The sequence below is a fragment of the Zingiber officinale genome, chromosome 6A, assembly GCF_018446385.1.
Source record: "Zingiber officinale cultivar Zhangliang chromosome 6A, Zo_v1.1, whole genome shotgun sequence".
NCBI classification, from domain to species: Eukaryota; Viridiplantae; Streptophyta; class Magnoliopsida; order Zingiberales; family Zingiberaceae; genus Zingiber; species Zingiber officinale.
Window position 1 is genome coordinate 38,622,001 of NC_055997.1, and position 27,341 is coordinate 38,649,341.

A 27,341-nucleotide genomic window follows, 5' to 3' on the forward strand; every position below is an offset into this window, starting at 1 on the left:
TAAACCGACTAACTATATAGTCGTCCTTCCCTTAAGTCGTTTGGTTATGCACTAAGTGATGCTAGAGATCTGCTCTTGAAGTAATATGAAGCTAAGTGTTGGTGCAATCGACCTCTAGGGTTTTGATGTTTGACAATGTACCTTAGTCTGGTCAGTTTGGCTAAGGATTTAATGTTTGGAAGAGAAAATTGACTAGTAAGGGTAAGTCTTAATCAAAGGATAGGTAGGTAAGAAGTCTATTGAGTGACTAGTCCTAACTAGAGGTTAGGCAAGGGGAAGTCCTGGTGAGTGAAGTCAGGCTCTAGTGAGTGAAGCTAGGTGGTGGAAGTCCTGGTGAGTGAAGTCAGACCCTAGTGAGTGAAGCTAGGTGATGGAAGTCTTGGTGAGTGAAGTTAGGCCCTAGTGAGTGAAGCTAGGTAATGAAAGTCCTGATGAGTGAAGCCAGACAATGGAAGTCCTAGTGAGTAAAGCTGGGCATCCCTAGGGGGAGGTAACCCTAAGTAATATATCTATTAATAATGCTAACACTATTTTTCCTTACCATTTTTATATCTATTGTGCTAACTCAGTGTTGCAAACAAGTCTTAGTAGATCAGCTTGGTCAGATACTAATCAAGGTCGGAGAAAGTCCAAACAGGTATGAAGGACCAGATGTTTGGCAGGTAAGTAAAGGTAAATTACTAAAGGAGAGTAACTCAGTGAGGATGTGTTCCCCATTGAGGGAACTGTAGGCGTCGATCCAACTTAGGCCCATTTGGGAAGCCTAAGTTCAGATCTTGACTAGATCCTGGTCTTGAGGAGACAGGATCTAATTACTACCCTATCTGCTATATTGTGCTAACTCTATTTTGTAGGGTAGATATAATCTTTGATTGTCTAGACTAATCTTTTCTTGTAGGAAGAAGGTTGTTGGAGAAAGGACTTCGGGCACCCGGAAAGGATTCGGGTGCCCGGAGCTAGTCCAGGTGCCCGGAGCAAGCTCGCCCGAGCGTAGCCGTGGGCTCTTGGACTCGGTCCAGGCACCCGAACCCGAAAATTTATCCACAAGCTTACGTGGAGCGCGTCGATTGACCGAGCCACATGGTCTAGGCAACTGGAGGGGTTTTAGGTGCCCGGAATGGACCTATTTAAAGGCCCTCGACCTGGAGCTTCAGAACAATAATTACTAAGAGGATTTGAGCATGCATAATTTTTCAAGACCTCTATTTGTTATTTTAATTTAGCATTTTCATTTCTAATTCTATCAAACTCTTCTAACGAGCATGATTTAGCTAAATTAGTTCTTAATTCTAAATTATCTTTTCTTCAATTTATTATTCTTAGATTTGAGTTTGCATAATGACTTAGACATTTATTTAATACCTAAGTATAACTGATCAGGAAGTAAAAGACATACCTCACTTACCATGTCTATGCTGAAGCTTGATGCTCTCCCTTCATTGTTGCAGTCTTCTAAAGTAGCTCCCCCTTTATAGATGCTTTGGATACTCATTTCGAATAAGCTTGCTTCATCTTCGGCTTCTTGATGACTTGCCATGAGTGCAAGTTTGGCATGAACTTCAATCTCTAACTCGGATGAAGATGATTTATCATTCCGAGCTCTGCACCAGTTCGATTCATGGACTATACCATTTCTATGCTGAAGCTTGATGCTCTCATTGTTGCAATCTTCTAAAGTAGGTCCCCCTTTATAGATGCTTTGGATACTCATTTCGGATAAGCTTGCTTCATCTTCAGCTTCTTGATGACTTGCCATGAGTGCAAGTCTGGCATGAACTTCAATCTCTAACTCGGATGACGATGATTTATCATTCTGAGCTCTGCACCAGTTCGATTCACGAACTATACTCCCGCTCGACTCTTCCTGACCCCTCAGTCGGGAGCGATTCAACTGAATGATAGGTTGTCTACTCAATCAGACTAGCGCTTCTTTCAACTAGACTTGAGAGAGAGGTTTGTGATATAGGAAAAAGTTATCACAGGTGCAAAGGTCAAATCATTATGCTGAGCTAAGTCAAAGTCAAGGGATGTCAATGACCATCTCTTCCCTGTTCAGCAGAATCGTTAGAGCCGACCGACCAATCTTCCAAAGCCGACCTGCAAGAGCCGACCAGCCTGTCTCCCAAAGTCGACTTGCCAGTGTCGATCAGCCAGTCTTCTAAAGACGACCCGTCAGAGCCGACCGATCAATCTTCCAAGGCCTACCCACCAGTCATTCCGACTGACTAAGTAGCACATATGTCCCATATGGATTGTTAGAACATGTGGGTTGTCAAAATATATAGGTTGTCAAAATACATGAGTTATCCAAACACGTAGAGTAATATGAGTGACATAGCAAGATTCTCATAAGATCTCCACAGTACATACAAGACAGATGTGGTCTCTAATTAATGCGGAGATTATAAAATATTATAAAATGTCTCCTACAGGCATAGATATTGTTTTTTAATTAATCCACACACAAATTCAATACTCCTCTACGGCTCATTTGCTAAAAATTTTCCTGTATTGCATCGACTGAAACTTCAGAATGACTGTGCTAAAAATTTCCTAACCTTCTTACTGACATACCTTGTTCCTCTTCCTTTTGTGTTTTCTACAGGCCCCTTGGTTTAAGGTATTCTTTTGGTTAACATTCCAACCAACATATCGGTCTTCTTGTCCTCACCGATTTTTAAGGAAGAACTCTAAGCATTTAGATCAACGATTAAGTCCACAAGTTTTTTTAAGTTAAATTTCTCTTTTGTCGCAATTATTTTCTTTAGTTATCTTCCTTGGATTATTAAAATATTTTTTATATTTAGGCAGAAGATATATTTACAATACTCTTCTTATACTAGTGATAACTGTTGTTATGGTATATTGTGAGTAACAAGGTAAAATGGAGTTAGACCAATTAGACTCAGTTCTCCATTTTTCATCGGTATAACTCCCAACATAAATCCAAACGGCCACAGAGTCAGCCAGATCCTATGGGGCTCTGCTCCTCACTTCTCATGGGTATGACTCCCAACATAAACTCAACTGCCCTTAGAGCTGGTCGGATCTCTGAGACTCAATTTTTCGCTTCTCATAGGCATGACTTCTACCATAAACCTAGGTGGCAACAGAGCCGACTGGACCTAAGGTACTCAGTTCCTCATTTCTCATTGTCATGACTCCCAACATAAATCCAGCCAGCCCTAGAGTCGATCAAATATCTGAGCTTAGTTATCAACTTCTCATGTGCATGACTTCCAACATAAACTCAGGCGGTGGCCACCGAGCTGGCTAGACCTACGAGACTCAACTCCTCACTCCTCATGAATAGGGCTTCCAAAATAAACCTAGACAGCTACAGATCCAGTCAGACCTACGAGACTCGGCTCTTCACCCATCAAGAACAGAGCTTCCAACATAAACCCGAGCAACCATATAGCTCGTTAGACCTACGAGGTTCAGCTCCCCACTCTGCACACAGGAATGATTCTCATCTTAAACCCGGCCAGCTCCCGGTCGATTAGACTCCCTTTAGGAGATAGTATTGCCAAAGAATCGCAACAACTTTCGACATTCTCCCTATGGCGGGTATTTCTTTCTTGGCCTCTATAGTTCTTTGAACTTAGTGCATGAATTATCTTATAGATTAGGTTGCTTTATCTTGACTCCACTCATATTTTATTTACACTTGATACTTATTTGTTTGATCTTTGAGATAATATGTTTATTATATGTACAGTCTCATCTTTGGTTATTCTTACTCTGTAGTTCACACATATGGTGTGTGTTGTAGGAGTTATCATGTTTATTATACATATGCTAGTATGTACATGTGTTTAGGTGTTGTTATATATTTGTATATGTTGTTGGTAGACACATGTTGAATCTTTTCATGCATATAGATATATATGATTGATTGATCATGTATTTGGATATATGTATGTTAAGTGTGCACACATGTCTGATATGTTTTATTAGAGGAGTATGTTGGTTATACTCAGGTTGTATGTATATACATGTATGATGAGTATTATTAGAGGTATCTTGTCGATTAAATCTGTGTTGTGGTATGTGTACATGTGTTTAGTGTATTATTGAAGGTATCTTGTTAATTATATCTATTTTTATGTACACTCGTGTCTATTATGTTTTATTGGAAGTATTATGTTGATTATACTCATGGAGTATGTGCATATATGTTAGATGAGTATTATTGGAGGAGTACTGTTGATTATACCTAAGTTGATATGTGCACACGTGTCTGGTGTGTATTGTTGGAGGTATCATATTGATTATACCTAAGTTGTATGTGCGTCGAGTGTGTACTATTAGAGAAATCATATTAATTATACTTGTGTTGTGTATGCGTCTAGTGTGTACTATTGGAGGATCATGTCAATCATACCTATGTTGTATGTGCTCACGTGCCTACTGTGTGTGCACGTGTGTCGGGTGTATTATTGGTAGTATCATGATGATTCTACCTATATTGAGTATCTACATTGTGTCGTTGACTGTATATCCTATCAATTAAGTCTCCTATGAGTGGGTGACTGACTATGATGTTGAGAGGGTTGATAGTGACCTGTCAACTAATTATCCTACTAGTGAGAGACCCACTACGATGTGAGAGAGTTAATAGTGATTGTGATATGTATACTCTATCAATTAAGGCTCCTACGAGTGGATGACTTATTATAATGTTGAGAGAGTTGATAGTGACCTGTCAACTAATTCTCCTATTGGTGAGTGACCCACTACGATGTTGAGAGAGTTGACAGTGGATTTGATATGCTTGTTGGGTTGTTATACCCTTGGGTACCCATAGTGATCTATGGTAGAGTGATCTCGCATAGCCCGTAGCTAGATAGCTACTTCTTGTCTGTCCACAGTAATCTATGGTAGAGTGATCTCGTGCAAACAGGGACCCTGACATTTCAGACTGCCCACAGTGATTTATGGTAGAGTGATCTCGTGCAGTCCCTAGCTAGATAGTTAGATGTCTTGGTCACTTGTTGATTATTTATGGTGGAGCTTTGTTCCCACATATTGTAGATTGTTTGTGGTAGAGCGTTACTCCCACATATTGTGGATTGCTTGTAGTGGAGTATTCCTCCCATATATATTGCAGATACATATTACGGATTGTTTGTGGTCGAGCATTGCTCCCACATATTGTGGGTTGTTTGTAGTGGAGCAGTCCTCCTATATATATTACAGATACATATTATGGATTATTTTCTTAGTATTAGACCTAGTACCAATTATGAGATGATTGTAAAAGGCTCTTTTGTATCATATTTCATTAATTAATAAAAAGCAAAGATGATTATTATATTTATTTTAGTTCAGTACTGAATGAATAAGTATAATAATATCCTAGGGTAGTAGGCTTTAATTTATAATATATCAATTGGCTGAATTGATAGTGAGATATTGTAGATATACATAGAACACTACTCTTAACTATTCTTAGTCAAACATTAATATACAAGGACAATATTAATACGTTGAGATTAGCATGTAGGTCAACGGATGACTTAATCTTACAAGTCATAGATATGAGATATCAGGTTGGCACATGGGTATATTTTAGAGAATATATACCGAATGACCCGCCATGAGAATGTTTTGTGGATCATTATATGAGTGTTATAAATATTCTCATGTGACTATTGGTATGAATAGTCCTTAGATTTGAAGTCACTACGGTTCCCTACATAAGACGTTGTATACTTTGTTATCGACAAATGTTACTTGTAACAGGGTGGACTATAAAGTCAATCACTAGGTATGCAATAACTTATGTGGAGGGATATAAGTGATGTAGATGGAATCTATCCCTTCCATATGATGAAAGTGATATCTGTTTCCTTGATTAGTAAGACACAAGAATGCATGACCATGCTCAAATGAGTCAATATGTGATATTGAGCTTATTTGTTTTAGTGTGTCTACTTAGATATCAAGAAACATAAAGATTGATAAGAGGATGACACGATATATGCCTCATTGATCAATCTAGATATCAAAGATTGAAGGACTAAGTCATGCAAGATAATATCCACGGAAAGGTTAAGTCGGATCTCGACATTTTCGTTACTTGAGTAGCAATGATGCCTTGATATATGCCACCCATTGCATATATATTTAAATGTTGATTTGGATACATTACCAACGTTACAAGAACGTATTGGGTCACACATAAAGAACAAGTAGATTTAGAGATGAGTTCATATGATGGATCATTAGATTAAGTATAATCCGAATTGGACCTATTAAGTTAAACTCAATTAGATCCAATTATTGGATTGAGTCCAATTCAAACTAGACTCATTTAGTCAATTTGAATGAATGAAATGGTGATTCATTGAATTCAAAATTGCATGATAATCAATAAGTTAGGCTCATTGGGTGAACTTGAGTTCACCAAGGAAGATGAATGGTCAATTTTAAACCATTGGATTGAATGGTCACTTTGAGCCATTGGATTGGAAGATTAAAGGGCAAAACCCTTTGGTATTCATGAGATGGATATAAATATGATTTGTGGATAAATTTTCATGAGATGAAGAAAAACTTTTCTTCTTCTTCCTTCTTCCTTCTCTTGGCCGAAACTCACATTCTTGGTTGCGCGCACAACCTTAGGTAGTTTTCTTCTCCACTTCATGAGTTTGTGAGACAAATGAAGGCTTGTTCATGCGGATACCATAGAGGCGTGAATGTGTGATCGTGTTGAGATCCAAGCTGTCTGAAGTTCGTGTGCACGCATCAAAGGTATAATCCTCTCATGTAAAACTTAGTATATGGTTTCCTTTCGCATGGATCTTCTGGAGGAACTAGATGTTTTTCACTGCGTTTTTGCGTATTTAGCAGCCTAGTTCCTTACAATGGTATCAAAGCCACTTGCGAAGGCGTATACTAAGTAGTAGTTAGAATTTTTATATGTGATATAGAAATTGCATGATAGGTTTACTATGATGTGTAAAATCATGAGTCTCGGCTAGATTATGAGTCTCGGCCAGATTGAGAGTCTCGACCAAATTATGAGTCTAGGCCAAAATTGTTTTGTTGGGAACGAAACATAGTTGGTGTTGTGACCAGTAAGGTCTCGACCAATAGTGTTTTGTTGGGAACAAAACAAAGTCGATTTTAGGGCCTACAGTCTCGGGTATGGCAGCAACTCATACAATGAGTATGCAAAATAATTTTGCTTAGGGTTTAGGATTTAGGGGGACCGCCGTGGCGTTGTGGCTCATAAATTTATGTAGAAATCATAGTAAATTTTATGTCATAAAATATTGTGAATGTTATATGACATGGTGCATGGTTATGGCCTTTAATCCCAATGTGATTGGATGTGTGTATATGTTGTAATTCATAATATGACCTGCGTGTCGTGCCTTCATCTTTTATCACTCTTGTTGTAAATTTAGACTACCCTCAAATGTAACTCTCGAGGTTTCTTTAGGTTTTGTAATGTACAAATTAGAGAATAATAAGTCTACTGAACGACGGTTAAAAGGAAGGACAACAACACACGACAACCAAAGAAGCGCTTGGAGAAGATGCTTAGACCTAGGTTGACTTTTCGATCTTCTCATTAGCTTGAGAGGATCGTAGATTATGGGGCCATAACTATGTCACGTTTAATTAATCATATATGTTGATGTGTGTCATGTTTGTATGCAATACAAGTGTAGTTTCACCATAATTAGGTTCTTTTAATATATGCTTACCAAAGTTTGGTACCACTTCTAGCTCGATCAATTAAAGTAAGGTTTTGCCAAAATAAAGTGACTCGATTTATCTTGTTAGAGTACGATAGGACAATTGTGATGTCTGACTATTAAACTTTGGGTGTGACTTAACTAAGTTATATCAATTGGATTGAGAACTTAGAGACATATCCCATATGATGAAATTCAAATTATACTAGTATTGGGGGATTAGCCAAAGCTAACTCAAGATGAGCTATAATGTGGATTTCATAAGATGGGCAAACGAACAAATAGTCTTATCCACCGAATGATACAAGAGTTACATAAGATGTAATTGGTAAATGTTACCTACCTAAATTATACTAAGTCTTGGGCGATTAGCCAAAGCTAACTCAAGATACGGTATATGGATCTTGTCCCACATGAATATCATCGCGATTGAATTTGGAGCTTGTAGTGTGGGTAAAACCACATCCATGACTTGCTCCTACCAAGCTTTAAAATTCAGTGAGAGAATCATTTAATTAAAGTCCTAATTAAATTACCTAAATATGATACTTATTTCTGCATTTTATTGTTGTAGATTATCACGTTGTCAAATACGTCAAATACTCGCTCTCCTCGATCTGTCCTTGATAAGGACAATCTCAATGGAGCTAACTTCGTAGACTGATACAGAAACTTGAGAATAGTTCTCAAGCAAGAAAGAAAACTGTATATCCTAGAGCAGCCCATTCCTGAAGCACCCCCACTACTGCCAGATGATACATTAGATGTATCATGTCTTATGCTCACCACCATAAGCTCTGAGCTTCAGAAGTAACATGAGAACATGGATGCTTATGATATGGTTGAACATCTTAGACAACTGTATCAAGGATAAGCAAAGCATGAGAAATTTGAGATCTTTGAGGTACTATTTCAGTGCAGAATGCAAGAAGGAAGTCCCGTAGGGCCTTATGTGCTCAAAATGATCAGGTATATAGAGAATCTACAAAGGTTATGGATTCCCACTAAGCCAAGAATTGGCCACTAACCTTATTCTATAGTCATTGCTTGAGAGCTACAGTCAGTTTATCATGAACTACAACATGAATGAAATTGACAAACCACTGCCTGAGATGTTGAGCATATTGAGAACTACTAAACTCAACCTTAAGAAGGCAAGGCCTAGTACCATTTTGATGGTGCCAAAGGGCAAAGGCAAGTGGAAGCCTAAAGGTAAGGGTAAGACCCAAGTCAAAGGCAAGGGCAAGACTCATGCACTGAAAGATAAAGGCGGGGTTGCTAAGGAAGGAACCTGCTTCCACTGCGGTGAGATAGGACACTGAAAGAGGAACTACAAGGTGTACCTAGAGGAACTGAAAAGTAAGAGAAGTGAGACTTTTACCTCAGGTATATATGTTATAGAAGTCAATTTATCTATTTCTTCTTCATGGGTATTAGATACCGGATGCACATCTCACAGTTGTACTAATGTGCAGGGACTGAGAAATAGTAGAGCATTGACCAAGGGTGAAATGGACCTACTGTTGGATTTTTTGGGCCGCAAAAATCGCTTTTTGCGTTGCGGAAACCCCGAAATCCCCGCCACCGGATCCGTGCGAAGAATAAAATTTCATATACATGTTTTCTACCCCTAGATCTACACTAGATCTACAAGATCAGAGGGTATACCTTTGAAGCGAAGCCCTTCGCGTAATCCCGCTCGTCCTAGGTTCGCCGGATCTCGAGAGTATCAAGGTAGATACTCCTCTATACGTATCCACATGAACAAATCGATGGAGGAGAAACTTTAGAGTGTGCTAGCACTCTATGAAGTTTCGGCCAAGGGTGGAGGAGAGGGAGAGAAGGAAGAGCTTAAGGAAGAAGAAGATGGAGTTACCACACAAAATGAAACTCCTAGATCTAGCACTAAAGTGGCCGACCACTTTTCATGAGGAGTTATATACTCCATGGAATTTCAAGAGTCAAAAACTCTTGATCTCTCTCATGAGGTGGCACACACATGTTCTAGCCTTGATGATGTGGCACATTACCATTATCCACTTAATGCCAACTCACCAATGAGGTGGCAAATGGTCAAGTCAAACTTGACCCTTCATCTTTCTCTCAAGTCAAGTCAAACTTGACCACTTCTCTCCCTTGGTTGATCTAATCTAACAATTGGTTCAAGTCAACTTTAATTTAATGAATCTCTATTCATTGAATTAAATTAATTAAATGAGTCTAAGTCCAAATTAGACTCACTTAATACATGAACCAAATTGAGTCCAACTCAATTAGCACAATTTGGATTACTCTTAATCCAATTTGGTTCATTATATGAACCTAATCCTTTAGGTTCATCAAATGAACCTAATCTCCATCTAATTGTCCTTTGTGGGTGACCCTATAGGTTCTTATAATGTTGGCAATACTCCTAAACTCATTTAGAAGCATAAGTAATGAGCGGTATCTAACAACACATCATTACTACCCAAGTTATAAGAATGTTGAGATCCAACATCACCTTGTGACTATTAATTGTGACTCCTCATAATATATGACAAGTGTGCTTCTATCCTTGACATCTAAATTGATCAATGTGAGTCATAGACCGTGTCATCCTCTAATCAATCTAAATCTTGAATCCCAAGTAGACTCACTCAATCAAATGAGCTCAATACCTCATATTGACTCATTTGGGCATGGCCATGCACTTCGTGGTCTCACTCTATCAAGAATATCGATGTCACTCCCGTCATATAGGAGGGATAGATCCCATGTACATTACTCACATCCCTCTGCATAATTCGTTACATACCCAGTAATTGCCTTTATAGTCCACCCAGTTACGGGTGACGTTTGACGAAGCCAAAGTACGTAACTCCTTATGTAGGGAACCATGGTGACTTCAGGTCCAAGGACTAGTAGTCATACTAATAGTCACATGAGAAAGTATATGACACTCATATAACGATCCATGATACTTTCTCATGGCGGGTCATTCAGTATACATTCTCCAATGCATACCCATGTGTCAACTTGATATCTCCATATCCATGACTTGTGAGATCAAGTTATCGAATTGACCTACATGCTAGTCTCATCACATTAACATTGTCCCTGAATGTTAATACTCAACTAGGAATGATTAAGAGTAGTGTTCCCTATATCATCTCACTATCGATTCAACCAATCGATTGATATAGGTAAGAACCTTCTACTCAGGGACGCTATTATACTTAGTTATTTGGCACCAATACAAGTAAGTATAATAACCAAAAACAAATGACTTTATTTATATACAAGAATATGATACAACGAGTCCATACAACAATCATCAAATGATTGGCTCTAGGGCTCTAACTAACACCTACGAGTAGGCATTGATGCAAGAGTTGTTGCTGTCACTGTAGGAACATATTCCTTATCTTTACCGACTAGACTTGTTTTAGAACTAGAAGAATATTGTTATGTGTCTGCTTTAACCAAGAACATTATCTCTGTTTTTTGTTTAGACAAGAAGGGGTTTTCATTTATAATAAAAGATAAATTTTGTTCTTTTTATTTGAATGATATGTTATATTGTAGTGCACCTCTAATAAATGGACTCTATATTTTAGACTTTGAAACCCCAATCTATAACATAAATACCAAACAATTCAAGTCTAACGATTGAACCAAACATATCCCTGGAATTATCGCTTGGGTCACATAAATGAGAATCGCATATCCTAGCTCCATCAGGATGGACTTTTGGACTCATTTAATTTTAAATCATATGAGGCATGCGAATCTTGTCTTCAAGGCAAGATTACAAAGACTTTATCTAGTAGACATAGCGAAAGAGCTAATGACTTGTTAGGACTCATACATACTGATATATTCGACCCTTTCAAAATAGTAGCTAGAGGAGACTATCATTACTTCATTACCTTTACTGATGATTTTAGTAGGTACGACTACGTGTATCTGATGAGACATAAGTCTGAATCCTTTGAAAAGTTCAAAGAATTCAAGAATAAAGTATAAAACTAACTTGGTAAGAATATTAAAAATGCTTCGATCAGATCGAGGTGGGGAATACCTTAGCCAAGAGTTTCATGACCATCTTGTTGAGTGTGAGATCATATCTCCACTCACTCCACCTGGAACACCATAATGAAATGGTGTATCAGAAAGGAGAAATTATACTTTATTAGATATGGTACAATCGATGATGAGTTAAACAGATCTTCCTACTTCCTTCTGGGGACATGCTCTAGAGACAACCACTTTCACACTTAACCGCGTTCCATCTAAAACTGTCATAAAGATACCATATATGATATGAATTGGGAAGAGTCCCAAAATGTCTTTCATGAAGATTTGGGGTTGTGAGGCTTACGTTTGATGACGAGTCTTAGATAAACTAGGACCCAAATCAAATAAGTGTTATTTTGTAAGATATCCCAAGGAAAGGGATACTACTTTTATAATCCCACACATGGCAAAGTGTTTGTTGCCAAAAATTATGTTTTTCTATAAAGAAAATTTGTTTCTAGAAAAATTAGTGGAAGTAAAGTTGATCTTGAAGAAATTCAAGATACACAAACTAGCACTGACGCCTTGATGGAAACTGAACAGGTACCACAAGATGTTATAGATCATAATTTTGTTACACCGCATGAAGTTATGAAGCAACAACCTATTCAAGTAGCACAAGTTCTATGCAGATATGATAGGATCCATTGTCAACTTGAGAGATATTGTTTTCTCTTGGCTAACCACGGTGATGTAGTGCTTGTTGGTCTCAACTATTGGTCCCTGTGGAGGCCTACAAGAGGGGAGGGGTGAATTGCCCTGAAAAAATAACCCAACCTTTCTCGGATTTTCAACTAATAATAAGACTTGTAATCAAAACAAAAAGAGACTAATTAAATGAAATCAGACACAGAGGATTTACTTGGTTTGCAATCAGAGGATTGCTAATCGAAGGAAAATATGACGCACTATCTGATGATCTCCTTTGGGTGGAGAAGTCTCTTACAGCGTTGGTAGCACAAAAGAAAAAGCAGAAATGAAAGAACTGGATTACAAGTTGTTATTCTAAACTGTGGAAATCAGTGCTCTATTTATAGCACTGTTCGGGGTGCCCTGAAGGGTCTGGGCGCCCTAGGGAGATAAACTTTATCCCCTAATGTTCAGATCGAGTCAAAACTCGATCTAGTCAAAAAGTCAGGTTCAGGCGCCCCGGACTGGTTCGGGCGCCCTGAACTGGTTCGGGCACCCCGGACTGGTTCGGGCGCCCCGGACTGGTTCGGGCGTCCGGCATGGTTCCAAGCGCCCGGACCAGGAAAGTCAATAGGGTTGACTTTTCTCAGTCCAGGACCTCTGTTCCGGTTCAGCTCATCTCGGTCTAAGTCTTTCGCTCCGGCTCCGCTAGCTTGGGTGATCTCAGCCATCCGGAATAGGGCTCACCTGAACCCAAGTTTCGGCCTTCTCCTCGAGCAGCCTTCCTCCCCGGTTTCTCGTCCCTCGAACGTCATGCACGTTCTTCTCTTCTACCGGTGTACTCTTCTGCGACACCGCGTCCCTCGGACGCACCGAGCCCGTCAGCTCTCTCCCCATGTCGTCCTTCTCGCTAGCCGCATCTTCCGCTCGACTTCCTATGCTCCTAAGCTTCTGCACACTTAGACACAAGGGTTAAAACAGACAGGACCTAACTTAACTTGTTTGATCACATCAAAACACCTTGGGGTTCCAACAATCTCCCCCTTTTTGATGTGAGCAACCCAAGTTAAGCTAGGGTAAAACAAACATAAAGTAAAAATAATTAAGTTTGCAAATAAGTGCAAATATGATTTTTCAATGAAATTATACCTCCCCCTAGACTTAACATTCTTCTCTCCTTTGATCACATAAAAAATTAGGGTTCCTTAACAAGTCTAAGGTCAACTTAAAAAATTTTAAAAATTTCTAAGTTAAAAGAAAATTTAATTTTCAAAGTTAAAAATAAATTATGTGCAACGGAATAAGTAACATAAAAAAAAAATCTAAGTTAAATTTCTAAGTTAGAAACATATTTTCAAAAAAAAAATTCTAAGAGAAAAAATAATTTCTAAGGCAAAATTTCTAAGGGAAAAATATTTTTTTTAAAATGAAATTATTAAGCATTTGGAAGAGTTAAAATAAATACTTTTAAATTAACAATAAAAAAATTTAAATATTTTTCAAAATCGATTGAGTAACCCTTTAAAGTATTTTTTTATTTTAAAAAAAATAATTTAATGTTTTTTCAGTTAGTCAATTAAACTCTTATTTCGATACTTGGCTTCCAGGTAGTGATGAGGCACTAGGCCTTTTTGGTTATTGGAGCAACAACCACTTTCTTAGACAAAGTCGCATAAAGAAATTAAATGTTTAATTTTCTTGCTAAAAATGCAGTCTAATTTTAACTTTTAAATTAAACAAGTTTTTGGAACCTAATAGAGGTTCCTTCCTATAGGGTTAATCAAGTATTTTCTAGGCACATAGGCTTTTGATATTTTTCTGATTTGATTTTGGTGAAACCTATAGTAAGTTTTATCCTCTATAATTTTTAAAACAGACATATTTGAACAGGTAGGCTTTTTCAAATTTTCTATTTCTTCTTTTAATTTATCATTTTCAAAATTTATTTTATCAAAGTCTTCTATTAGACAAGATTTTGCCAAAATTCTTTTTATTTCTAAAATTTTATTTTTTAATTTGGTATTTTTATTTTCTAATTTGTACATGGATTTTGTCATAGCCCTAATACCAAAATAAAACTAATCAGGAGGTAAAAGGTATACCTCACTTACCATATTAGACTTGAAGTCTGACTCTCCCCCTATTTCGCTGCATTCGTCTGAAGTCGCTCCCCCTTCATTGATGTTGGGTTCCAATGCACTTTACCCTTCATAGCTTGCCATCAATGCTAGTCCGACATATTCTTGTACTTCGGATCTAGATGATGAAGTGTCGTCCCAAGTGGCTTTTAGAATCTTGTGCTTCTTGGGTATCTTGACTTTGTCCTTTTTTAATTCTGGGCAATGTTATTTTAAGTGTCATTCCTTTTGACACTGGTAGCAACGAACCCTTCTTCTATTTCTTGGATTTTTCTTATTTTGCATTTCTTTAAATTTATTAGATCGAAAGAATTTTTTAAAATTCCTTACCATATATACTTCTTGGTCTTCTTCTGAGTCTGACTCGGGTTCATCCTTCTTGGTTGCGTTCAGTGCCATAATCTGGCTTGAGTCTTTTGTTGTCCCTGCACATATGGTTTTATGTAATTCAAGAGTAGAAAATAATTTTTCTAAGGTACTTATCTCCAGATCCTTTGAAATATAGTAGGCGTCAATGACTGAGGTCCATTCTGGAGTTCTGGGAAACGTGTTGAGTGTGTAGCGTATGGTGTCCCAGTTGGTTACCGTTTCACTGAGATTCTCGAGACCGGTAATTAATTCCTTTACCTTCGCGTATAGATCGGCTACCTTCTCACCTTTTTCCTGATGGATGTTTGTCAGTTTGTTCCGAAGGATGTGTCTTCTAGCGAGCTTGGCTTTGGATGTGCCTTCGTGGAGTTCTAGGAACTTCTCCCAGAGTTCTTTGGCTGACGAGTAGTTTCCGATGCGGTTGACTTCTTGAGGCGGCAGCACGCTCAGCAAGTGATACTCCGCTCGGTTGTTTGCTACGGAATCATTCTGCTCCTTTTTCATCCAAAGACTTTCTTCATTCTCTTCTCCATTCTGATTCATAGGAGCTACAAAATCGTATTTTATTATTAAACAAATTTTGAAATCGGTTTTCAGAAATACCTCCATACGACGCTTCCAGTGTGCAAAGTCCCCCTCGAATTTTGGTGGAACGATGCTTGGTCCGACCATCTCGTTGCTTCGATCGGCGGTTAGTCCTCCTGAAGCATTCTCGCTCTGATACCACTTGTTGGTCCCTGTGGAGGCCGGCAAGATGGGAGGGGTGAATTGCCCTGAAAAAAATAAACCAACCTTTCTCGGATTTTCAACTAATAATAAGACTTGTAATCAAAACAAAAAGAGACTAATTAAATAAAATCAAACACAGAGAATTTATTTGGTTTGCAATCAGAGGATTGCTAATCTAAGGAAAATATGGCGCATTATCTGATGATCTCCTTTGGGCGGAGTAACCTCTTACAGCGTTGGTAGCACAAAAGAAAAAGCAGAAATGAAAGAACTGTATTACAAGTTGTTGTTCTAAACTATGGAAATCAGTGCTCTATTTATAGCACTGTTCGGGACGCCCTGAAAGGTCCGGGTGCCCTGGGGGCGATAAACTTTATCCCCTAACGTTCAGATCGAGTCAAAACTCGAACTAGTCAAAAAGTCAGGTTCGGGCTCCCGGAATGGTTCCGGGCGCTCGGACCAGGAAAGTCAACAGGATTGACTTTTCTCGGTCCGGGACCTCTTCTCCGGTTCAGCTCGTCTCGGTCTAGGTCTTTTGTTCCGGCTCTGCTATCTTAGGTGATCTCGGCCATCCGGAATAGGGCTCACCCGAACCTAAATTCCGGCCTTCTCCTCGAGCAGCCTTCCTCCCGGTTTCTCGCCCCTCGAACCTCACACACGTTCTTCTTGTCCACCGGTGTACTCTTCCGCGGCACCGCGTCCCTCGGATGCACAGAGCCTGTCGGCTCTCTCCCCGTGTCGTCCTTCTCGCTAGCCGCGTCTTCCGTTCGACTTCCTGTGCTCCTAAGCTTCTGCACAATTAGACACAAGGGTTAAAACAAACAAGACCTAACTTAACTTGTTTGATCACATCAAAACATCTTGGGGTTGCAACATCAACGAGCCTACATCTTATTTGGAAGTTGTACAGGGCCCAAATTTTCAGAAATGGCTATAGGCCATGAGATCTGAAATGGAATCCATATACACTAACTAAGTATAGACTTTGATTGATCCACCTGAAGGGATCAAACCAGTAACGACCACCCTTCTTACTACTACTACTCTCTAAGGATGACCGTTACTTAACTACTAACTCTACTTAACCGATATGATTAAAAATCACATGGAAACCCTACCGAAAAATTTCCGCAGAGTCTCGCCTGTACCGGTGACCATATTCAACAATACATGCAATATATATACTCAGCCACAAGCGGCTGGAACACATATCAATCAACCACGCAGTATAAAAATTTTAACTCAGCAACATTAAAGGAAAACTAATCCATAACTACAACTGAATAGCAAATAGAGTATTAAGTGCCCTTATAAACAGTTATCAAATTTTCTTAACACATAAAAACTTAATTAACTCAAAGAAACAAATCATAATTTATTTTATTCGCAAGGATCCCTAGGACTTCCATAGTGCAGACATCACACACCCCTCTTGCATCTCCTTGTCGCCTTCCTTCATATTAGCTTTCCTTTTTCTTTATCTGCAGTAGGAGGAATGCAAACTATAAGCAAAATGCTTAGTGAGCGCTATCTAACTCACAAAATCTCGATATGCATGTATATAAATAAAAATATGCTAAAACTGAATGCTAACATGTAAAGCTACTCATGCTCATACATAGCAAAGGAATCATACTAACTGAAATACTAAACATGTATAGCTAATCATGCTCATAAATAGCAAAGAACAGTAAACTAACTCATGCTCTTCTATTAGTAAAGAAACATACTGAAAGGCTAAACATGTAAGGCAAGTCTATACTATCATGCTTGCATAAAGAACTTAACTTACTGAATTCTAAACACCTTCTGTATCTTATTTCACTTGCTTAAAGACTTATTCTTTAATACTTATGTGAAACTTATTTTTTAATACTTTTGTACTGATGTGAAACTTATTTTACTTGTTCAAAAGCTTATACTTTTAATACTTCAAAATAATAATCAACTTCTCTTGGGCCCAGGCATAGTACCATTTTATCCGCGTTCCCTAATAGGTTGGGGTAGCGAGCCACCAATCCTAAAAGTGCAGACCTTGGTCTACCAGGGCCAAGACCTTGGAATTGGACACCTGGATTTGTTTAACGACAACCTTGTGAAGTCGGGTACTAGCCTCTTCTTAAAAGTAAAATACTTATTATCTTAATTATTTCTTCTTTAAATGCCTTGGCATTTTAATAGCATCTTGTGTGCCAAAATTCCTAAAGTCTTGACTTTGGGATTTACTTAAGGCTTTGGCCTTCTTCTTTCTTTTCTTTATTTTTCTTATACTTGTTAATACTTCTAAAAGAATACTTCTTTTAAAGGAAACTGAAATATTTAAGCAAATTCTAACTTTAAAATGCTTAAACCAAAAATCTGCCTACTATGCTAACAAAATTCTGCATATTAAAATCTGCATACTATACTTATAAAAAAAAATCTGCATGCTATACTTATAAAAATCTGCACATGCTCACATTACAGCAATTAAAAAAAAACTTCTCGTGCTTACAAAATAAACAAGAAAACTAAATTTTCAATGCTACTAAACAGGGCTGATCATGTTTATTAAATAGCAAGAAAAACTAACTGTATGCTTCAATTTAAGGAGCTATTAGAAGCAAATGAATACATATATGCATATACATCAAAAATCCGCACAGCAAGCTGATGTGCGTAGATTATATACTCTTTTATGCATGTTTTTACGCACATTTACATACTTTGAGCATGCTTGATCTATGCATTTTTATACTTCCAGCTTTCCTTTTAGCGTATTTACTCTTTTGGTTCGGAGATATGCTTTTTGTGCATTTTCTGTACACAGGAGTCAAAATTGGTGAAGATTATGCGTCCTCGGGCAAGCTTGGAAGGAATTGAAGGGAGAGAGCATCAGGCCGTGTACCACACATGGCCGTGTAGTTTTAACAGGAAGGGAAGAGGACATGGCCGTGTGAATCTCACACGGTCGTGTCTTGATTTGAAGAAATTAGAGCAGATGCCTTACATGACCGTGTAGATCTACACGGTCGTGTGAGGTTTCCCGAGGCCAAGTAGGTGGTGGTCGTGTGCACCACACGGCCGTGTAGCATTTCCAGAGAACAGAAGGGTCCTGGCCGTGTGGATCTACACTGCCGTGCTTGGTTGCTTTAAAGAGAAGAGAGCTAGGCCATGTGAGTCACACGACCGTGCAGCTTTGGCAGAGAAGGAACAGGACATGGTCGTGTGAATCTCACACGGGCGTGTCATGGGGCCGTGTGGCGCCCGATTTCCTCCTCTATTTAAACCCTCCTTCATGAATTGAAAGGGGATCTCTTCCCCTTTGGGGAGAAGGCAAGATTTGGTGGTTTCCTCCCATTCTTGGGAGGATTTCTGGGCGATTCGAGGGGAGTTCTTGACGATTTCGACTCCGGAGCGAGGATTGGATCCGAAGACGAGGCTTCTTCGTAGATAAGTTTTCTCTTTCCCCCATTTCTTGGTTTCTTGGATTGGGGATTTAAGAAATGCTTGTAATCTTTATTTCTTCGGGTATTCTTCCTCGATTCATGGAGTAGATCTTGTATTCTAGGATTAAGGGAGTATTTGTATGATGGATTGATGTAATCTCTTATGGATTCGCCATTTTCTTGTTTCAATGACATTGTCTTGCTTGTATCAATTAGATCTTGAATGATTAATGGTGATTTGTGCTTAATTCTCATTCTTGATTGATTGTTTGGATTTCTTGTGGACTTTGTAAAGATAAACTCTCACTCGATCATCTGAGGGATCCACGTGACAGGTGCAAGCCCGTGTAAGGACGTTTGAGAGATAATCTTGAAGAGGAAATAGGAATATTCAAGAGAGTAGGATGGATCTTATGATTAGTTTCTTGTATCTTGATAGATTAATAAGTTGTGGGCTTCTATGTTGATATCCGAGGAAGGCATAGTAATAGGTGCGCTTCTGTGTAAGGACAACGTAGGTTCACGTCTAATTGATCATATTTAGATACATTTCTCAGTCCTTAGCCGGTTATCTATTGCAAGAGAGAACCGACAACTTTCTACAAGTGTTTGGCAATTGAGGGATAAGAATTGGTGAACCATTTACATTCAAGAAATCTTACAAAGAAACCAAACTCCTAGAATCTCCCTTTATCATAACCCAAAACACTAAACTCTTGTTTGTTGATCTTTAATATTAGATTTGTTTACCTTCACTTTGCATTTGAAACAATTGGATAGTTGTTTAGCTAATTCGCATTGAGACATTTCTAGTGCTTATTCCAGTCCCTGTGGATACGATAATCTTTTATATTACTTGCGACATTTTCGTACACTTGCGGAGCGTAACAAGTTTTTGGCGCCGTTGCCGGGGACTGCGCTATAACATTAGGAATTATCAATTGAGTTAGACTAAACATAACATTTGTTTTCCTTTCATATTGCATAGTTGTAACTAATCATTAGATTTCTGTTTTTACTTTCTTGTATAACTTTTACTTCTTGTTAATTCTTTTTGTACAAATTCAATTCTGCATTTTTTATTCTTTTATTTTTTTTTTCTTTTTCTGTTGAATTGTCATTTGCTATCTTGTTCTTGTGTATGCGAAGATCTAACTTTGCAGGGGAATTCTTTCCTTTTGACCCTGAGATTGATAGAACTTTCCATAAAAGAAGAATTCTGCAAAGGCAAATTGAAGAACAGGAACATTTGAACATGGCGAATAGACCACTCAAGGATTATGCAGCACCTTATGCAAGAGGTTTTCGATCTAGTATTTCAAGACCTTCAGTGGAAGCTAATAACTTTGAGATCAAACCTGCAATTATATCTATGGTGCAACAGAACCAATTTGGTGGAGGACCTCATGAAGACCCCAATTAACACTTAGAGGTCTTTTATGAAATATGTGGTACCATGAAAATGAATGGAGTTCCTTCAGAAGCAGTTAGATTATTATTATTTGGGTTTTCTTTAAGAGATAGGGCAAAGCAATGGCTGAATTCTTTGGCCCCTAATAGCATCACCACTTAGGAGCAGTGTGAACAACAGTTTCTTGATAAATTCTATCCACCAAGCAAAACAGCTCATATGAGGAATTTAATTGCAAGCTTCAAGCAAACTGACTCAGAATCTCTTTTTGAAGCATGGGATAGATATAATAGTATGCTCAGACAATGCCCACATCATGGGTTGGAAAGATGGTTAGTGTTGCACACTTTTTATAATGGTATCAACTATCATACTAAAGTGTCCCTTGATTCAGCTGCTGGAGGGGCACTTATGAATAAAAGTTTAGATGAAGCTGAAGAAATTATTGACAGTGTAGCACAAAATCATCATCAATGGGCAAATGAAAGAAGTGGTGGCTATTCTTCTGTAAACCCAACAATTAAAGCATCAAGGAAGTTTGATGTAGATACAGTCACTCTTTTGTCTGCAAAATTGGACGCTCTTACAAAGAAATTCGAGAATATGGGGACTAGTGCTAATATGGTCAATGCTATTAGTACATCTTGTGAAGTATGTGGGAGTTCAGAGCACTCAAATGACTCATGTCCATTGGGAGCTATCACTGCACAAATCAATCAACTGGAACAATGTGATGCAATCATGAGTTACAATCAAAGGCAGAACAACCCATACTCAAATACTTATAACCCTGGATGGAAGAGTCATCCCAATTTTTCTTACAGAAATAATCAAGATCAAGGACCATCTATGGGGGCAAGACCAAATTTTCAAGCTGGGCAACAAAATTTTCAACATCTATCTTCTCAAGGCTTACCAAAGTCAAATATTGAAAAGATGCTTGAAGAAATTATCTTAAGTCAGAATGAAATGAAGCAAGATTTAGCAAAGCTCATTCAGAGAATGGATAATTCTGAAAAGCATCAAAAGATCCAGGATAGTCAAATTGCCCAACTAGCTTCCTCATCATCCAGAGCACCAGGACAACTTCCAGGAAAACCTGATGTGAATCCTATGGAGCATTACAATAGAATTGAGCTTAGGAGCGGACGGACCTTGGGAGACTCCCAAGTGACTGCTCCAAAAGGGATACAAAAAGAAGAAGAGCTCTCTCCTCTTATACCAAATCAGATTCAAGCTAATGAGGAGAGTACCATTGAGGTTGAAGAGACTCTTCCACTGAACCATCAGAGCAAAGCTGTCCCTTTTCCTCAGAGACTTACAATGCTCAAGAAAGATGAAGAATTTGGCAAGTTTTTAGAAAAAGTTAAGGAAATTTGTGTAGAGGTACCTCTTATTGATGCTCTTCTTCAAATGCCTAGATTTGCCAAATTCCTGAAGGATCTCATGTCAAACAAGAGAAGAAGAGGAGAGGTTGAGACCATTGTGCTTAGTGAGGAATGTAGTGCTATTTTGGAGAAGAACGCTTCCCCAAAACTAAAGGACCCAGGGAGCTTTTATATTCCTTGCAACATAGGAAAAGAATTTTTTGAAAAAGCTTTTTGTGATTTGGGGGCAAGTGTTAGCCTCATTCCCTATTCAATTTGTAATAAATTAGGTCTCAAAAACATTAAACTTACTACTATGGCACTTCAACTTGCCGATCATTCCTGCAGGTACCCTTTGGGTATTATAGAGGATGTGCCAGTAGAGGTAGATGGGAATGTTATTCCCACAGATTTTGTCGTGTTGGACATGGAAGAGGATCCCAGGATCCCTATCATATTACGAAGACCTTTCCTTGCTACAGCTGGGGCTATAATTGATGTCAAAAATCATAAGCTTTCTTTGGTAATTGGTAAGGAAAGGTTGGAATATGATTTATCTAATATCTCTAACCATGTCTCGTCTCTTTTAAATGCTTGTAGCAGGACAAGCATTTATAAACTTGAGGAATGGAATTTCCATCCTCATGGAAGGCCACCAAACGAAGGAGACAATGTGGTGGAAGATGTTGGGAGAAGATCTCCCAACAAAAACGAAAAGTATATCTGTCCTCCAAGGGCGAGGAAAAGAAGTGAATGATCAAGTTTGGTCGAGCTAAAGACCTTAAACAAGCGCTTCTTGGGAGACAACCCAAGGGTTCTTTTAATTAGTTTTGATTTGTATTTTAATTTCTTTTAGTTTGATGCATTCTTTTGATTTTGTTTTCAGGTTAGGTGCAAAACAGAGCCCGACCGTTTGCTATACACGGCCAAGCAAAGGTTGCAGAGAAGGGAAGTGCTTGGGCCGTGTCATCCAGACACGGCCGTGTAGGATCTCCCGAGGAGAAAAAGGTCTAGGCCGTGTCTCAAACACGGCCGTGTAAAGAATCCCGAGGAGAAAAAGGTCTAGGCCGTGTCCCAAACATGGCCGTGTAAAGAATTCCGAGAAAAAAGATGGAGAGGTCATGTCCCAGACACGGCCGTGCGAAGAATCCAGAGAAGAAAGAGGGGGAGGCCGTGTGGATCTGTACGGCCCGTGTAGGAGAGTTATTAAAGTCTTCTTTCTACCTTACACGGCCAGATCTTGGCCGTGTTCCGCACACCCCCAACTCTCCAAAACATCTCTTTCTCTCCCAATCTCTTAAAAACTCCTCCCTAATCTCTCAAGATCTCTTAGATCCGGATTCTCCTCCTCTCTAAGACTTGGACTTTTTGTTCTCCTAACCTAAGATCTTTGCTCTTTGAAGTTTTGTTCTTTGAGTTCCATTTTTCCAACCCTAGATAATTCTTCCCCTATCTAAACTCATCAAGATGTCCAACATTTTGAAGAAACTTCGCAAAGGAGGTGGTGGATCCAGTGGAGACAAAGAGAAGGAGCTATCAAGGGACAAAGGAAAACAACCAGTGAAGGGCAAAGGCAAAAGGACTTCACGCAACGAAGGTAATGACAATGAATTCAATATTGTGTTTAGAAATGATGATCAAGTAACTAGATTTGTAATTCTTGTCAATAGAAAGATAGTGTGTACTAGATATATGGACCCAACTATTCTTGATATGCTTGGAATTAGGGAAGATGTAGATTTGATGATTGGGTTTTTGGATTGGAGTGATATTATGTACACACATTTGCCTACATATCCTCGTCTTGTTTTGGAATTTTTAAGTTCATTGGATGTCCATTTTACTAATGAAGATGATTATTTTGGAAAATCTCATTTAGACTAATGAATCAAGAATTTCTATGGGCATTTAGTGACTTTAATTCTTGTTTTGGATTAACCACCGGTAGCCCTCGTAGGTTTGATCCAAGGTTTAATTGGAATCATTTTTGGAATGCAATAACTGGGTTAGATCAACCTTATGAGCCTTCAAGAGCTAAGGCCTCCCATATGCAAAACCCCATCTTTAAGTATCTACATAGAGTCATGAGTAAAACTATTTTTGGTAGGGGAGAGAGTGATGGGGTGGTTAAAAAGATAGAGCTTTATGCTTTATGGGCTATGCTTTATAAGGTTGAATTTGATTCTGGTTTTCATTTTGTTCAAACCTTATTAAGATCTGCTAGGGCATCATCGGGATCAATTGTTTTTGGTGGTTTGATTACCCGAATAGCTTATAATTTAAATCTTGATGTTGATGGGTTGGAAATAATTCATGGTAATGACATGATTGACATTGATGCATGTCTTGCTATGAAAATGATCGTTCGGGATGAGAATGGTTTCGCGTTTCCTAGGAGGAGTGGTTCTCCTTTACCCCTTCCTTTTCCTGAACGAACTACTATTCGTAACCCGGCTAATTGGGTAATTTTTGAGTTAGAAATTTGAGGATAACCCTTCTATACCTGGAGACACTGAGCCACATCATGAGCCCTCGTCATCTGGACACCCGCAGCCTTCTAGTTTTATGGAGCCTGCTAGGCATTCTTTTGCATATGGCACGGGATCTTCTAGGTTTGATTTTTCAGATTTTCGTACGTCTCTAGAATCACTTCATGAGAAGCAAGATACCCAACGAAAAATGTTGGAGGGGCGCTTCTCTTTATCTGATGATCAGTTTAGGGAGGTATAAAATCATTTTCAGTTTACGAGGAATTTTCAAGGTCAAGTGGCTGAGTTTGTGCAGTATTATGATACTGATCAGGCTAGGATGAGAGATTTTATGTAGAGCATGATGCTTACTAGCCAACAAGTAGATGCTTTATATGAGTATCATAGATCCTTGGGTGAGATTCCAGGTTTTCCTATTGGCCAACCACGTCGTAGACCTCCTTTCCCTCACCCACCTCCACCTCCTCCACCATATTGATTTCATCGGGACGATGAAAAGTTTAAGTCTGGGGGGGTGTCATGTACTTTTTAGTTTGATTTTCAGTTTTTAGTTTTTGTTAGTTTTTCATGTTGATTCTTATTTTCATTGTTTTTGCTTTATTTTGCTTGTTTTTGAAATAATCATGGCAATTTTGAGAACATCAAATCTTCACTTATATGCTTTCTTGGATTCAAGTGAAATGTTAGCACGATTATTGTCTTGATTCATGATGTTCGAATGATGCTAGTAGTAAACTTTGTGTAGTTCTTTTTTCTATCTTGGGAAGCATTAATAAGCTAAGAATCTTATGGTGATGAGTTTTAGTTTTGGTTCAACCTTAAGGGTTTTATCTTCACTACACTTGTGCTTGATGCTTGAATAGTTGATGTCATTGAAATAGTCATAATTCATCTTGTTTGCTTAGTACTTGGTTTCCATGGTGATTTCTCAACTTTCATTTTGGTTACTGGATGAGGCTCAAATCATTAAAGCTGATTTGGAAAAATCAAAATATCCCAACATGTGTGCTAAAAGTACATTTGTGAATAAGTTTTGCACAATGCAAACACTTATAAAAAAAATAAATAAATAAAAATAAGGGATATAAAAAACAGTTGTCATGAGTGGAATCTAGCAAGTCACCCCTTTGAGACCGAGTTAGGTTACTGGGGAAATGACTGCTTAGCTTCCCTTGAGATTGAGCACACCTTTGAGACCTTGGGTTAGTTGAGAAATATGAACCAAGTGAATGGTGAGTAAGTGTCTATCACTAGTTACTTGTCTTTCACTGGAAACACTAGGAATTCAAATTTGATGACGACTTGACTAGGACATGGATTGAAACTTGAAGGGTGTTGAGTTACTTTTACACTGTGCACAAGATTCTTATGCTTGAACCATACTTTACTTGTTTCCATGATCACGCTTGTTAATGAAACTTTTTGATAGAGTTAGGAAAGTGCACTAGGTTTTATGAATGTGTTGTAGAACATATGAATTTAGACTGCAGCATTTTGCTTGAGGACAAGCAAAGGTTTAAGTCTGGGGGTGTGATGTGCGTAGATTATATACTCTTTTATGCATGTTTTTACGCACATTTACATACTTTGAGCATGCTTGATCTATGCATTTTTATACTTCCAACTTTCCTTTTAGCGTATTTACTCTTTTGGTTCGGAGATCTGCTTTTTGTGCATTTTATGTACACAGGAGTCGAAATTGGTGAAGATTATGCATCCTCGAGCAAGCTTGGAAGGAATTGAAGGGAGAGAGCATCAGGCCGTGTACCATACACGGCCGTGTAGTTTTAACAAGAAGGGAAGAGGACATGGTCGTGTGAATCTCACACGGCCGTGTCTTGATTTGAAGAAATTAGAGAAGATGCCTTACATGGCCGTGTAGATCTACACGGCCGTGTGAGGTTTCCCGAGGCCAAGCAGGTGGTGGCCGTGTGCACCACACGGCCGTGTAGCATTTCCAGAGAACAGAAGGGTCCTGGCCGTGTGGATCTACACGGCCGTGCTTGGTTGCTTTAAAGAGAAGAGAGCTAGGCCGTGTGAGTCACACGGCCGTGCAGCTTTGGCAGAGAAGGAACTGGACATGGCCGTGTGAATCTCACACGGCCGTGTCATGGGGCCGTGTGGCGCCCGATTTCCTCCTCTATTTAAACCCTCCTTCATGAATTGAAAGGGGATCTCTCCCCCTTTGGGAGAAGGCAAGATTTGGTGGTTTCCTCCCATTCTTGGGAGGATTTCTGGGCGATTCGAGGGGAGTTCTTGACGATTTCGACTCCGGAGCGAGGATTGGATCCGAAGACGAGGCTTCTTCGTAGATAAGTTTTCTCTTTCCCCCTTTTCTTGGTTTCTTGGATTGGGGATTTAAGAAATGTTTGTAATCTTTATTTCTTCGGGTATTCTTCCTCGATTCATGGAGTAGATCTTGTATTCTAGGATTAAGGGAGTATTTGTATGATGGATTGATGTAATCTCTTATGGATTCACCATTTTCTTATTTCAATGACATTGTCTTGCTTGTATCAATTAGATCTTTAATGATTAATAGTGATTTGTGCTTAATTCTCATTCTTGATTGATTGTTTGGATTTCTTGTGGACTTTGTAAAGATAAACTCTCACTCGATCATCCGAGGGATCCACGTGACAGGTGCAAGCCCGTGTAAGGACGTTTGAGAGATAATCTTGAAGAGGAAATAGGAATATTCAAGAGAGTAGGATGGATCTTATGATTAGTTTCTTGTATCTTGATAGATTAATAAGTTGTGGGCTTCTATGTTGATATCCGAGGAAGGCATAGTAATAGGTGCGCTTCTGTGTAAGGACAACGTAGGTTCACGTCTAATTGATCATATTTAGATACATTTCTCAGTCCTTAGCCGGTTATCTATTGCAAGAGAGAACCGGCAACTTTCTACAAGTGTTTGGAAATTGAGGGATAAGAATTGGTGAACCATTTACATTCAAGAAATCTTACAAAGAAACCGAAACTCCTAGAATCTCCCTTTATCATAAC

At 38.7% G+C, this 27,341-nt stretch overlaps 1 non-coding gene across 1 annotated transcript; it reads right to left on the reverse strand.

Moving 5' to 3' along the window:
* Positions 1-20,693: 20,693 nt before the first annotated feature.
* On the reverse strand, positions 20,694-20,799 carry LOC121998929. Its single transcript, XR_006116709.1, has one exon. It is a non-coding gene; the product is annotated as a small nucleolar RNA R71 (small nucleolar RNA).
* Positions 20,800-27,341: the final 6,542 nt, after the last annotated feature.